Raw genomic sequence first — 8,684 nt, 5'->3', positions numbered from 1 at the left:
ATAGAGTAATTAATTGGGAATTTACTGAATAATTTCCTGAGAATTTCTTGAGAATTTAATTAGTAATTTACTGAAAATTTACTAGGAATTTATTTAGAATTTTCTAAGTAATTTACTTTATAATTTACTGAGAATTTTCTTAGTAATTTAATGAGAATTTACTGAGTAATTTAACGAGTAATTTACGCGAAATTTACTGAGTGATTTACTCGGAATTTAATCAAAAATTTATTTTGCAATTTACTAGGTAATGTTCTGAGTAATTTACTGAGATTTTATTAAGTAATTTACCGTGATATTATGAAAAATTTACTTCAAATTTTCTAAATATTTTACTGACGATTTACTAGGAATTTACTGAGTAATTAATTGAGAATTTACTAAATAATTTACTGAGAATTTCTTCGGAATTTAATTAGTAATTTACTGAGAATTTACTGGAAATTTATTGAGAATTTTCTAAGTAATTTACTTTATAATTTACTGAGAATTTTCTAAGTAATTTAATGAGAATTTACTGAGTAATTTACCGAGTAATTTACTGGGAATTTACTAAGCAATTTACTTTGCAATTTACTGGGTAATATTCTGAATAATTTACTGAGAATTCGATGAGTAATTTGCTAAGATTTTATTGAGTAATTTACAGTGAAATTATGAAAAATTTACTTCGAATTTTCTTAATAATTTACTGAGGATTTACTAGGAATTTACTAACTAATTAACTGAGAACTTACTGAATAATTTTTTGAGAATTTCTTGGGAATTTAATTAGTAATTTACTAAGAATTTACTAAGTAATTTACTGAGAATTTACTGTGAATTTATTGATAATTTTCTAAGTAATTTACTTTCTAATTTACTGAGAATTTTCTGAGTAATTTAAAGAAAATTTACTGAGCAATGTACCGAGTAATTTATTGGGAATTTACTTAGCAATTTACTGGGTAGTGTTCTGAGTAATTTACTGAGAATTCAATGAGTAATTTATTGAGATTTTATTGAGTAATTTATCGTGAAATTATGAAAAATTTACTTCGAATTTTCTAAAAAATTTACTTAGGATTTAAAATGAATTTACTGAGTAACTAATTGAGAATTTACTGAATAATTTTCTGAGAATTTCTTAGGAATTTAATTAGTAATTTACTTTGAATTTACTAGGAATTTATTGAGAATTTTTTAAGTAATTTACTTTATAATTTACTTAGAAATTTCTGAGTAATTTAATGAGAATTTGCTGAGTAATTTACCGAGTAATTTACTGGGTATTTACTGAGTGATTTACTCAGAATTTACTGAGTAATTTACTTAGCAATTTACTGGGTAATGTTCTGAGTAATTTACTGAGAATTCAATGAGTAATTTACTGAGATTTTATTGAGTAATTTACCGTGAAATTATGAAATATTTACTTCGAATTTTCTAAATAATTTACTGAGGATTTACTAGGAATTTACGGACTAATTAATTGAGAACTTACTGAATAATTTACTGAGAATTTCTTGAGAATTTAATTAGTAATTTACTGAGAATTTTCTGGGAATTAACTGAGAATTTTCTGAGTAATTTACTCGGAATTTAGTAAGTAACTTACTTAGCAATTTACTTGGTAATATTCTAAGTAATTTACTGAGAATTCAATGAGTAATTTACTGAGATTTTATTGAGTAATTTACGGTGCAATTATGAAAAATTTACTTCAAATATTCTAAATATTTTACTGAGGATTTACTAGTAATTTACTGACTAATTGATTGAGAACTTACTGAATAATTTTCTGAGAATTTCTTGGGAATTTTATTAGTAATTTATTAAGAATTTACTAAGTAATTTACCGACAATTTACTCGGAATTTATTGATAATTTTCAGAGTAATTTTTCTTTATAATTTACTGAAAATTTTCTGTGTAATTTAATGAGAATTTACTGAGTAATTTACCGAGTAATTTAGTGAGAATTTACTACGTAATTTACATAGCAATTTACTAGGTAATATTCTGAGTAATTTACTGAGAATTCAATGCGTAATTTACCGAGATTTTGTTGAGTAATTTACAGTGAAATTATGAAAAATTTACTTCGAATTTTCTAGATAATTTACTGAGGATTTACTAGGTTTTTACTGAGTAATTAATTAAGAACTTACTGAATAATTTACTGAGAATTTCTTGGGAATTTAATTAGCAAATTACTGAGAATTTACTAAGTAATTTTCTGAGAATTTACTGGGAATTTATTCAGAATTTTCTAAGTAATTTACTTTATAATGTATTTACAATTTTCGGAGTAATTTAATGAGAACTTACTAAGTAATTTACTAGGTATTTACTGAGTGATTTACTTGTAAATTACTGAGAATTCAATGAGAAATTTACTGAGATTTTATTGTGTAATTTACCGTGAAATGATGAAAAATTTACTTCGAATTTTCTAAATAATTTACTGGGGATTTACTAGGAATTTACTGAATAATTTACTAAGAATTTCTGGCGAATTTAATTAGTAATTTACTGATAGTTTACTAAGTAATTTATTGAGAATTTTCTAACTAATTTACTAAGAATTTTCTGACTAATTTAATGAGGATTTACTGAGTAATTTACTCAAAATTTACTGAATAATTTACTTAGCAATGTACTGGGTAATGTTCTGAGTAATTTACTGAGAATTCAATGAGTAATTTACCGAGATTTTATTGAGTAATTTACCGTGAAATTACGAAAAATTTAATTCGAATTTTCTAAATAATTTACAGAGGATTTACTAGGAATTTGCAGAGTAATTAATTGGGAATTTACTGAATAATTTACTGAGAATTTCTTGAGAATTTAATTAGTAATTTACTGAGAATTTACTAGGAATTTGTTTAGAATTTTCTAAGTAATTTACTTTATAATTTACTTAGAATTTTCTTAGTAATTTAATGAGAATTTACTGAGTAATTTACCGAGTAATTTACGGGGAATTTACTGATTGATTTACTCGGAATTTACTCAGTAATTTACTTTGCAATTTACTAGGTAATGTTCTGAGTAATTTACTGAGAATTCAATGAGTAATTTACTGAGATTTTATTGAGTAATTTACCGTGACATTATGAAAAACTTACTTCAAATTTTCTAAATAATTTACTGAGGATTTACTAGGAATTTACTGCGTAATTAATTGATAATTTACTAAATAATTTACTGAGAATTTCTTCGGAATTTAATTAGTAATTTACTAAGAATTTACTGGGAATTTATTGAGAATTCTCTAAGTAATTTAATTTATAATTTACTGAGAATTTTCTTAGTAATTTAATGAGAATTTACTGAGTAATTTAACGAGTAATTTACGGGGAATTTACTGAGTGATTTACTCGGAATTTACTGAGAATTCAATGAGCAATTTACTGAGATTTTATTGCGTAATTTACCGTGATATTATGAAAAATTTACTTCAAATTTTCTAAATAATTTACTGAGAATTTACTAGGAATTTACTGATTAATTAATTGATAATTTACTGAATAATTTACTGAGAATTTTTTCGGAATTTAATTAGTAATTTACTGAGAATTTACTGGGAATTTATTGAGAATTTTCTAAGTAATTTTATGAGAATTTACTGAGTAACTTACGGAGTAATTTACTGGGAATTTATTGAGCAATTTACTTTGCAATTTACTAGGTAATATTCTAAGTAATTTACAGAGAATTCGATGAGTAATTTGCTAAGATTTTATTGAGTAATTTACGGTGAAATTATGAAAAATTTACTTTGAATTTTCTTAATAATTTACTGCGGATTTACTAAGAATTTACTGACTAATTAACTGAGAACTTACTGAATAATTTTTTGAGAATTTCTTGGGAATTTAATTAGTAATTTACTGAGAATTTACTAAGTTATTTACTGAGAATTTACTGGGAATTTATTAAGAATTTTCTAAGTAATTTACTTTATAATTTACTGAGAATTTTCTGAGTAATTTAATGAGAATTTACTGAGCAATGTACCGAGTAATTTACTGGGAATTTACTGAGTGATTCATTCGGAATTTACTTAGCAATTTACTGGGTAGTGTTCTGACTAATTTACTGAGAATTCAATGAGTAATTTACTGAGATTTTATTGAGTAATTTATCGTGAAATTATGAAAAATTTACTTCGAATTTTCTGAATAATTTACTGAGGATTTACAATGAATTTACTGAATAATTGTCTGAGAATTTCTTAGGAATTTAATTAGTAATTTACTTTGAATTTACTAGGAATTTATTAAGAATTTTCTAAGTAATTTACTTTATAATTTACTTTGAAATTTCTGAGTAATTTAATGAGAATTTGCTGAGTAATTTACCGAGTAATTTACTGGGTATTTACTGAGTGATTTACTCGGAATTTACTGAGTAATTTACTTAGCAATTTACTGGGTAATGTTCTGAGTAATTTACTGAGAATTCAATGAGTAATATACTGAGATTTTGTTGAGTAATTTACTGAGATTTTATTGAGTAATTTACCGTGAAATTATGAAATATTTACTTCGAATTTTCTAAATAATTTATTGAGGATTTGCTAGGAATTTACTAACTAATTAATTGAGAACTTACAGAATAATTTACTGAGAATTTCTTGAGAATTTAATTAGTAATTTACTGACAATTTACTAGGAATTAACTGAGAATTTTCTAAGTAATTTACTTTATAATTTACTGAGAATTTTCGGAGTAATTTAATGAGAATTTACTGAGTAATTTACCGAGTAATTTACTGGGAATTTACTTAGCAATTTACTGGGTAATATTCTGTGTAATTTACTGAGAATTCAATGAGTAATTTACTGAGATTTTATTGAGTAATTTATGGTGAAATTATGAAAAATTTACTTCGAATTTTCTAAATAATTTACCGAGGATTTACTAGTAATTTACTGACTAATTAATTGAGAACTTACTGAATAATTTTCTGAGAATTTCTTCGGAATTTAATTAGTAATTTATTGAGAATTTACTAAGTAATTTTCTGAGAATTTTCCGGCAATTTATTGGGAATTTTCTAAGTAATTTACTTTATAATTTACTGAGAATTTTCTGAGTAATTTAATGAGAATTTATTGAGTAATTTACCAAGTAATTTACTGGGTATTTACTGAGTGATTTACTCGTAATTTACTGAGAATTCAATGAGCAATTTACTGAGATTTTATTGAGTAATTTACCGTGGTATTATGAAAAATTTACTTCAAATTTTCTAAATAATTTACTGAGGATTTACTAGGAATTTACTGAGTAATTAATTGAGAATTTACTAAATAATTTACAGAGAATTTCTTCGGAATTTAATTAGTAATTTACTGAGAATTTACTGGGAATTTATTGAGAATTTTCTAAGTAATTTACTTTATAATTTACTGAGAATTTTCTAAGTAATTTAATGAGAATTTACTGAGTAATTTACCGGGTAATTTACTGGGAATTTACTGAGCAATTTACTTTGCAATTTACTGGGTAATATTCTGAGTAATTTACTTAGAATTCGATGAGTAATTTGCTAAGATTTTATTGAGTAATTTACAGTGAAATTATGAAAAATTTACTTCGAATTTTCTTAATAATTTACTGAGGATTTACTAGGAATTTACTGACTAATTAATTGAGAACTTACGGAATAATTTTTTGAGAATTTCTTTGGAATTTAATTAGTAATTTACTGAGAATTTACTAAGTAATTTACTGAGAATTTACTAGGAATTTATTGAGAATTTTCTAAGTAATTTACTTTATAATTTACTTAGAATTTTCTGAGTAATTTAATGAGAATTTACTGAGCAATGTACCGAGTAATTTACTGGGAATTTACTGAGTGATTCATTTGGAATTTACTTAGCAATTTACTGGGTAGTGTTCTGGCTAATTTACTGAGAATTCAATGAGTAATTTACTGAGATTTTATTGAGTAATTTATCGTGAAATTATGAAAAATTTACTTCGAATATTCTAAATAATTTACTGAGGATTTACAAGGAATTTACTGAGTAACTAATTGAGAATTTACTGAATAATTTTCTGAGAATTTCTGAGGAATTTAATTAGTAATTTACTTTGAATTTACTAAGAATTTATTGAGAATTTTCTAAGTAATTTACTTTATAATTTACTTAGAAATTTCTGAGTAATTTAATGAGAATTTGCTTAGTAATTTACCGAGTAATTTACTAGGTATTTACTGACTGATTTACTCAGAATTTACTGAGTAATTTACGTAGCAATTTACTGGGTAATGTTCTGAGTAATTTACTGATAATTCAATAAGTAATTTACTGAGATTTTATTGAGTAATTTACCGTGAAATTATGAAAAATTTACTTCGAATTTTCTAAATAATTTACTGAGGATTTACAAGGAATTTACTGAGTAACTAATTGAGAATTTACTGAATAATTTTTTGAGAATTTCTTAGGAATTTAATTAATAATTTACTAATAATTTACTAAGTAATTTACTCAGAATTTAATACGAATTTATTGAGAATTTTCTAAGTAATTTACTTTATAATTTACTTAGAAATTTCTGAGTAATTTAAAGAGAATTTACTGAGTAATTTACCGAGTAATTTCCTGGGTATTTACAGAGTGATTTACTCAGAATTTAATGAGTACTTTACTGAGCAATTTACTGGGTAATGTGCTGAGTAATTTACTGAGAATTCAATGAGTAATTTACTGAGATTTTGTTGAGTAATTTACCGTGAAATTATGAAAAATTTACTTCGAACTTTCTAAATAATTTACTAGGAATTTACTGTTTAATGAATTGAGAATTTACTGAATAATTTACTGGGAATTTCTTGGGAATTTAATTAGTAATTTACTGTGAATTTACTAAATAATTTACTGAGAATTTACTGGGAATTTATTGAGAATTTTCTAAGTAATTTAGTTTATAATTTACTTACAATTTTTTGGGTAATTTAATGAGAATTGGCTGAGTAATTTACAGAGTAATTTACTTGGAATTTTTACGGAGTAATTTACTTTGCAATTTACTGGGTAATGTTCTGAGTAATTTACTGAGAATTCAATAAGTAATTTACTGAGATTTTATTGAGTAATTTGCCGTGAAATTATGAAATATTTACTTCGAATTTTCTAAATAATTTAATGAGGATTTACTAGAAATTTACAGAGTAAGTAATTGAGAATTTACTGAATAGTTTACTGAGAATTTCATGGTACTTTAATTAGTAATTTACAAAGAATCTACTGGGAATTTAGTGAGAATTTTCTAAGTAATTTACTTTATAATTTATTGAGAATTTTCTGAGTAATTTAATGAGAATTTACTGAGTAATTTACCGAGTAATTAACTTAAGAATTTACTGGGTAATGTTCTGAGTAATTTACTGAGAATTTACTTAGTGATTTACCGAGTAATTTACTGGGAATTTACTGAGTGATTTATTCTGAATTTACTTGGCAATTTACTGGGTAATGTTCTGAGTAATTTACTGAGAATTCAATGAGTAATTTACTGAGATTTTATTGAGTAATTTACCGTGAAATTATGAAAAATTTACTTCGAATTTTTAAATGATTTGCTGATGATTTACTAGGAATTTACTGAGTAATTAATTCAGAATTTGTTGAATAATTTGCTTAGAATTTCTCGGGAATTTAATTAGTAATTTACTTATATTTTTCTAAGTAATTTTCTTTATAATTTACTGAGAATTTTCTGAGTAATTTAATTTGAATTTACTGAGTAATTTACCGAGTAATTTACTAGGAATTTACTGAGTGATTTACCCGGAATTTACTTAGTAATTTACTGGGTAATGTTCTGAGTAATTTACTGAGAATTCAATGGGTAATTTACTGAGATTTTATTAAGTAATTTACTGTGAAATTATGAAAAATTTACTTCAAATTTTCTAAATAATTTACCGAGGATTTACTAGGAATTTACTGAATAATTTACTGAGAATTTCTTGGGAATTTAATTAGTAATTTACTGAGAATTTACTAAGTAATTCACTGAGAATTTTCTGGGAATGTATTGAGAATTTTCTAAGTAATTTACTTTATAATTTACTGAGAATTTTCTGAGTAATTTAATGAGAATTTACTGAGTAAATTACCGAGTAATTTGCTGGGAATTTACTGACTAATTTACTTCGCAATTTACTGGGTAATATTCCGAGCAATTTACTGAGAATTCAATGAGTAATTTACCGAGATTTTATTGAGTAATTTACCGTGAAAGTATGAAAAATTTGCTTCGAATTTTTTAAATAATTTACTGAGGATTTACTAGGTATTTACGAAGTAATTAATTTAGAACTTACTGAATAATTTACTAAAAATTTCTTGAGAATTTAATTAGTAATTTACGGAGAATTTACTAACTAATTTACTAAGAATTTCCTGGGAATTTATTGAGAATTTTCTAAGTAATTTAATGAGATTTTACTGAGTAATGTACAATGTAATTTACTGGGAATTTACTGAGTGATTTATTCGGAATTTACTTAGCAATTTACTGGGTAATGTTCTGAGTAATTTACTGAGAATTCAATGAGTAATTTACTGAGATTTTATTAAGTAATTTACCATGAAATTATGAAAAATTTACATCGAATTTTCTAAATAATTTACTAAGGATTTACAAGGAATTTACTGAGTAATTAATTGAGAA

Source organism: Camellia sinensis, chromosome 5, assembly GCF_055761805.1.
Source record: "Camellia sinensis isolate YWXY chromosome 5, ASM5576180v1, whole genome shotgun sequence".
NCBI classification, from domain to species: Eukaryota; Viridiplantae; Streptophyta; class Magnoliopsida; order Ericales; family Theaceae; genus Camellia; species Camellia sinensis.
The sequence above is the reverse complement of the archived record's forward strand: the minus strand, read 5'-3'. Positions refer to the sequence as shown.